The sequence below is a fragment of the Belonocnema kinseyi genome, chromosome 1, assembly GCF_010883055.1.
Source record: "Belonocnema kinseyi isolate 2016_QV_RU_SX_M_011 chromosome 1, B_treatae_v1, whole genome shotgun sequence".
Taxonomy (NCBI): Eukaryota; Metazoa; Arthropoda; class Insecta; order Hymenoptera; family Cynipidae; genus Belonocnema; species Belonocnema kinseyi.
The window spans coordinates 97852361-97860338 of record NC_046657.1 but is presented as its reverse complement, the minus strand read 5'-3'; the positions used below and the strand labels follow the sequence as shown (position 1 = coordinate 97860338).

At 33.1% G+C, this 7978-nt stretch overlaps 1 long non-coding RNA gene across 1 annotated transcript; it reads left to right on the top strand.

The window, feature by feature from the left end:
• Positions 1-3382: 3382 nt before the first annotated feature.
• LOC117173491 lies at positions 3383-4487 on the top strand. The gene is made up of 3 exons (XR_004467200.1): positions 3383-3528; positions 3680-3871; positions 4239-4487. It is a non-coding gene; the product is annotated as an uncharacterized LOC117173491 (long non-coding RNA).
• The last annotated feature ends 3491 nt before the right edge of the window (positions 4488-7978 follow it).

The window sequence follows — 7978 nt, the reverse complement described above, 5'->3', positions numbered from 1 at the left end:
CAATTGTTTTACTTGGCATTTGAACTGCGATCAAAGAAGATCTCGGAGCGACGGCCACCGAACTGATTTACGGCGTCAGCTTACATTTTCCTGCGAAATTTTTTTCTTGCTAGTGGTCAAAAACCAACTTCTTCTTTTATCGATATTTTGAAAAGACGGGTCAACGATGTAAAAACGTCGCCTTTACGTCGACACGGTAATAAAAAAGTGTTTGTGTTTAAAGATTTAGCCACTTCACCATATGTGTTTCTACGTCATGATGCTATACGCGGCCCATCTGGTCCACCGTATGATGGACCGTACAAAGTCATTGAGCGCACTGATAAATTTTTTGCTATAAAAATAAAAGATAAAATGGTTCGCGTTTCAATTGACCGTCTTAAGCCCGCCACCTGTTCAAGCATTTCCTGCATCAACCAACGTACAGAAGACAGGACCTTCGAATTCCAATGTAAACACAGAAATCCGTAGTCGTACCACCACTCGTTCTGGACGAAATGTACATTTTCCAGACCGCTTTCAAGCTGGCTTTAAATAGAATAGATTTCGTATTACAATTTGCGATCTTTTCCTAGCATTGTAATTTTATTTTATCTTTTTCTTTACTTTATGTTGCGTTATCATTGGTAAGGGGGTGATGTGGCGTGAGTTTTCCCCACACGTGTTTGGCAGCAGTTTCTAACTTTCTCTAAATATAATTATACTTTAAATTCAGCTGCTGTCGCTCTAGCCCTTCATTTATGGTAAACTAAGCTAATCCGCTTTTTTTTTAGAAAACTCTGGTCCGTCTCTTGACGATGGCCCTAGGTCCCAGTGACACTTTCCCTCGGACTTCGTGGGAGGGACTTATCCTTTCCTTGTTTGGCAGAAGCTTCTAACTTTCTCTAAATATCCATTGTTTCTTCAGTTTTCGCCTTTGGTTGATATAACATATAGTTTCCGGTTTAGAAGGTCCAAGAAATAAAATACACGAGTTTAAATTTGAAAAAACTTGGCGACGTTTCGGACAAAATATAATCCCTTATCAAGCCTGTTAAAAAACACAAAACTTTATTGTAAAACACAAATTTTCACAAAATTAAGATATAAATAAAACGATTAATATATAAAGATTGAGAGTGAAAATTTTTAATTATCAGCGTGGTATTTTTAGTATTAGTATTTTTTATTAGTATAGGCATTTATAGTATTTTTAATAATCTTAGATTCTATGATCCTTTCAATACAATCAAAATTGACAAACTTTCTAAATCAGTCAAAATCAATATTTTAAATACCGAAATAAGAGATATTCCCTGTGAAATATTCGATATTAATCAGCAACTCAAATTCCTACATGATAATATTATTAGAATTTTACCTTTGGAATTTTCAGTGACTTCTTAATTTTTGAAAATGTCAAATATAACTTCTTAAATTCTCCGTTCTTAAACAAAAATTTCAAAAGCATCTAGATTTCAACCCAGCTATTAAATTTATTGAAGAAAACCCAGATTTAATTGTTCTCAAAGCTGACAAAGGCAATACCACTGTTGCAATGCATAAATCAGAATACATGGAAAAAATGATGTTTCTTTTATCAGACCATTCCAAATTCAAAGAAGTTAATTTCGAATATACCGCTACTTCGGAAAAATCCAACAATATTTTAATTAACAGATGGGATCGTAAAGCATATATCTCTTCACAAGTGGCTAAAGGACTCAAAGCAAATGCTACTGTGATTCCCAGAGCATATGGATTACCAAAAATTGACAAATCCGGAAACCCTCTCAGAATAATTGTCTCCACTATAAATAGCCCCACCTCCAAATTAGCTAAATTTCTTTCTAACATTTTGAAAGTTATCACAGAAAAATCAGATTTTCGTGTTAAAGACAGTTGGCAATTTGTAAATGACATAAAATCCTTCAAATTACCTAATCACCTCTTTCTTGTATCTCTTGATGTGGTAAATTTATTTCCATCTATCCCTATCAATCTCGCTCTACAATGCATCAAAAACAAATGGGACGAAATTGCTCCTTACACCATCATACCAAGAGATGAATTCCTAAATGCTATCGAGTTATGTTTAAGATCTACATACTTTAAATTTAACAATAAACATTTTAAACAAATGGAAGGAGTGGCAATGGGATTTCCACTATCACCTGTGGTAGCGGACATCGTCATGAATGTTCTTGAAACTGATTGTTTGTCAAACTTGAATTTTGAAGTTCCTTTTTATAGAAGATACGCAGATGACATTTTTATGATTATTCCAGAATCTAAATTAGGTCAAGTTTTAGAAATCTTCAATTCTTTCGACTCAAACTTTAAATTCACGTATGAAACTGAACAGAATTACACTCTTAATTTTTTAGATGTTTCAATCACTAGAACAAGTAATGGAAAGCTCCTTACTAACTGGTATCACAAATTGACTTGGTCTGGTAGATATCTACATTTTTTATCCCAACATCCTTGGTCACAAAAGAAAGGAATGATTTTTGGTCTCATAGATAGAGCGATGAAACTATCTTCATATAATTTCAGACCACAAAATATTCAACTAGTACGTAAAACTTTAATTGATAATGGCTACCCCCTAAATATCATTAACAGATTAATAAAAATTAGGATCAACAACATTTACAATCAACATGGTAAACATAAATCTCACATTTCTAAAGGTTTCACAATAGTTCCATATATCTCTGGTGTAACTGACAAAATTGCTTCTATTTTACAACAAAATGACATTCAAGTCATTTTCAGACCAATCAAATCCAATTCAAAATTGTTTACTTCTCCGAAAGATAGTTTAGACATTTTTCAGAAAATAAATGTGGTCTACAAATTTAATTGTTTAAACTGTGAAGGTTATTATGTTGGACACACAGGTAAACCTCTACATCTAAGAATTAAGGAACATACACGCCGAAATTTTAATTTAGATAATATGACTGCTCTAGAAAGACACAAAATTTAGACTGGACATGATTTTGATTTTACTAATCCTAAAATTCTAGCTCAAGAAAAAAATTTTTAAAAACGCTTAACGATTGAATCATTTTTTATCAAAAAAGAAACGAAATCTGTTAATTTAAGATTTGAGAATTCTAATTTATCTAACTTCTACAGCTCATTATGTAATTTTTAGAATAATTTAATTTTCATACAAAAATTCCAATTAATCATTATATAAAAATTTAAATATAAAATAAAAAAATTGTTATGTTCTTAAACGTAAATTATCTGCTAATCCCAAATATACATACTCATAAAGTTTCTTTTATTTTCATATTCTCAAACAAACTTCAATTCTCAGCGCTTTCTAGAACACATCATTGACTAACACATTTTAGTAGACTTTAGAAACACTAGCTTCAGTTTACGATGAACAAGAGGACGGTCTGGTTCAGTCTCAGAACCTCTAAACGATTTTATATATATTTTGACTCATTGAAAAATGTTAATATTTCTTAATTTTCTAATAATGAGAAGGTCATTACTTCCAACAATTTTTCACTCATTGGACTTTTGGTAAGATAACCGTTTCTTGACTTTTTCACAACTTTTTCTTACTGTTAACCTCACTTCTATTTTTTCGAACCAACGTATCCTATACGCATAACAACTTTTTTTATATACAATACAACTAAATTAAAAAAAAATTCTTTTCTCTATTGCACAGATGTTTTATTGTTGTTCATACTTGCAACAAAAATCATAAAAATCGATATAAAATCATCATTTATCTCACAAAATAGAGGATGATCTACTTTTGTTGATATGTTGTGCCCTCTCCAGCTCACTAAACATAACGTAAAAATTTTTTCTACATTTTACGTCACTCTTATACGTATTCTCACCAAACTTTGTTTAGGTATAACCATTTACTTTTATTATTTTATGTTTTAAACTTTTCCTTCTAACTTTATTTCACGCTGATAATTAAAAATTTTCACTCTCAATCTTTATATATTAATCGTTTTATTTATATTTTAATTTTGTGAAAATTTGTGTTATACAATAAAGTTTTGTCTTTTTTAACAGGCTTGATAAGGAACTATATTTTATCCGAAACGTCGCCAAGTTTTTTCAAATTTAAACTCGTGTTTTTTATTTCTTGGATCTTCTAAACCGGAAACTATATGTTATATTTCTCTAAATATAATAAAACTTTAAGTTCAGTTGCTGTCGCTCTAGCCCTTCATTTATGGTAAACCAAGCTAATCCGCTTTTTTTTTTAGAAAACTCAGGTTCGTCCCTTGACGATGGCCCTAGGTCCCAGTGACACTTTCCGTCGGACTTCGTGGGAGGGTCTTACCCTTTCCCTACGATTTTCCGGGTGGAAGTTTTCTTTTCTGGGGACTGTTTTGGCACATTGATTCTGACTAGCATCGCGTTTAGATCTCGGCCTTTTTGCTAGCTTCGATATTCGCAATCCACCAAGTCCACGCGAAGATCATTATATAAATTATTTGTATCAACTTTTCAGTTCATCTTGAATAAATCATTAATTTGTTTATGCATACATAAGTGTTACCTCAACCAACTTTATTTCATCTTCGCACCTTCCATAAGATAAAAGAACTAACAGAGAGGAAGTAAGGAGGTAATTAAAGAAGAGGTAAGGCCAGGGGATGAGGAATTTAGTTACTCAGGCTTCTGGTTTGAGTCGACAGGCGAGGTTGAACTACAGGTAAGGAGAAGGATAGAATGTGGGACTAAAATAATGGGGCAGGTGTAGGGAAGAGAAGCTTTAAGGATGACTGAAAGATGCGACTGTGGATGCTTGATGCGTTAGTGTGGTCAGTCCTAAGTTACGGAGTGAGCTGGAGTTGTCCAGGATATATGTTGAGGAAGGAATGATTTAGAAGTAAAATGGTTATTAGACAAATGAAGAGAGCGTGGAACTTTGAGGAGAAGCTAAAAGGGGAGAGGGAATCAGGATAGCACAAGCTTGTCTATGGGAAGTAGTAAACAAAGAGAATAGGGGTAAAACAGAAGGATCAAGGTGGGAGGAAGAGAGACGACAGAGGAGGAGGGAATGCGATATAAGAGCAGATGTCAGAATATGGCAAGAGTTAGAGAATGAATTGATAGCTAAAGAGGGGGATGAAAGATGGAAACAAATCGTGGAATCTAAGTATAACAGGTGGTATAAGGTAGTAAAGGCTGAAGGAGAACCAGAATATTTAAGAAAGGTAAAAAAGGAGAGTAAATGGACCACGTTAAACGATTTAGGATGGGAGAAGGAATGAGAGAGTGCAGGTACTGGACGGCTGAAGAGAAAAAAGATTTAGATTTTGTTATTACGAGATAGAATCATGGGGGCATGTTTTAGAGAGATGTGCGGGAGAAGTAATGGGTGGTAAGAGTGTGGATGACAGGATAAGGTGGATCTTGAATGGAAGTGGACAAGGGGCAAGTTGGATGATAAGACTGGAAAAAATGAGAAAAAGTACGGGGCATGTAGTAAGGAAAGGCCAGGAGCGTATTCCTATACAAGGACAGTAAATAATAAAGATAAAGAAAACGTGAATTCCTGTTAACGGAAATGGTAAGAGGAAACAGAAACCCAGGAAATTCTATAGTCATCAAATCTCGAGAATAATTGTGTGAAGAGAAAGCTATAACATATAATTTAATATAAGTAGAATCTTATTATTTAGATAATAAGTATTATTAAGGTAATATAAGTTATTTGCAACGGGCTGTAAAGGGAGCGGAGGCACTCAAACCCGTAAAATGGAGAGAATAAATACATACATATGTTTTGAAATGATTGATTAAATTACAAATTAAATTTCCTGGCATAATTTCAAAAGATTATTAATAAATCCAAATATTAAAAAATAAATGTTTGAATTAAAAAGAATGTAAAATAAAAATAATGTGATTGTTTTAATGAAAATAATTATTTGAAACATTTTTTCACAATGATGTCACGCACCGAGGGGCAGGGGGTTCTTGTCAAGCGTGAAAAATAGTGACATATGTGGGGAGGAGTCATTCTGCGCATTATATAACGGAGGGGTTTCTTGTTTTTAATTGATAACCTGAAAAGTATTAAGTCAATATACTCGTATATCCTAGCTGTTTTATATGTTCTTTGAGAAGAATAAAAAATTGTTAATAATCAGGTTTATATTTTTAATTACGTTCATGTAACGTTTGATTCCCATATTTGAGAAGATTCCGAAAAGTATTTTATAATTATTTTTTAAAATGTAAAAGGCGGGGGGGGGGGTCGAAAGAACGTGAAGTAATATTATGGATGGGGTCTCATTAATTCGTGACTGTGCTTGACAATGGAAATGAGGGGGGGGGGGGGTAAACAGTTTGAAATAAAGCGTGACTTTATATGTAAACGCTCCCTAAGTACATAAATCAATAAACTACTTGAAGATAGGGTAATTAATTATTTACTATACTTTGTATAATAAAAGTCTATTGAAGTTTAAAATACATCCATCTTGCTTTGTAAATTTCCAAGAACTATTAATTATTTTAAAAATTTCGATTAAAACATTAAGAGTTTCGTCTTTTTTCTACGAATAACCTCAATTTTTTAAACATTTAACGCCTTATGCGGAAAAATTAGAAACCCTGGTATTTTCACAATAGTTCTTTTCATTTAAGAGTGGATGCCACGAAGAAATAATAAGGAGATCTAATTCCGTTTCGCCACTTGGCAATAGAAATATTGCCGTAAGTGGTAGGTACATTGCAGGCAGATCTTACATTTTCGTACGCATGTGCGCAGTTGTCCTCTTCCTATACATTGAAAAGTGTGCGAGTGAAAAAGTTTGTCAAATTGACGTAAGTTAGAGAGGTTATGCTCATTTGTTTTGAAACTGGTGGCAACATTTTTTCAATTTCAAGTTATAATTATTTGAATTATGAAAGTGTCTATTGATCTGGTTAGGTGAAGGACTTCAGCGTTAAGACTTGTAAAGTTAAAAATGTACATTATAAAAGTGCTAAGTATGAAGACTATAATCAAATTTTTTGCTCATGAAATCTTGAAATTGTAATAAATTATTATATTTGAAAAGCGTACGTTAGAATGAAGAACACTATTTTTTCGAACACTTTCAACCATTTTTTATCCTAAAAAAACCTGTATAATTAAAAATGTAATCGATCTAGTTGCCTAAGATCGCATCAGTTTCAAAAACTTTCTCACTCGCCCACTTTTTCATGTATAGGAAGAGGACAACTGCACACGAAAATTTAAGATCTTCCTGCAATATGCCTACCACTTACGGTAATGTTTCTATTGCCAGTCTCGAAAGGCTTCCCACCAGGGATGTGTAGTTACGCGTAACTGGAGGTTTTTTACGTAAAATACCTAAGTCAAGTATTTTACATAGAAAACAGGTAAAATACCTAGTAAATTACGTGCCAAGATGGCGGACCTGTAGAACTATGCGTGACTATAATGTTAAATAAACTGAAATAGAGCTAACACAAAAACACTTCGGGCTTCCTTAAATTCCATGGGATGAGATAATTTTAAACGTTTCCTGATAAATAACAATAATAAAAATCTTGGGAAGTCCTGAAAGAGTATGGAGTTAATGGATGGATCTTATAAGCTATAAAAACAATATATACAGGTAGCAAAGCGAGTGTAAGAGTGAATGGGAAACTGAGTGACTGTTTCGATATTATTCAAGGAATTAGACAAGGATGCGTTATGTCTTCATGGTTATTTATATTATTTATGGACAAGTGTTTAAGAATGGCTCTCTTCGACGAAGAGGGTGTGGATCTCGAAACAATAAGGGTACGTGGGTTAGCGTTCGCAGATGATAAGGTTGTTATGGCAGAGTCTATCGAAGACCTACAAAGAACGTTGAATAAACTAGATGCAAGCATAAAGAGCATGGGCCTCAAAATTAATGCAAATAAAACAAAAACTATGGTGTTCGAAGAAAAGAGTGAGAAAACACTATGCAATATTTTATTAAATGATGAGAGA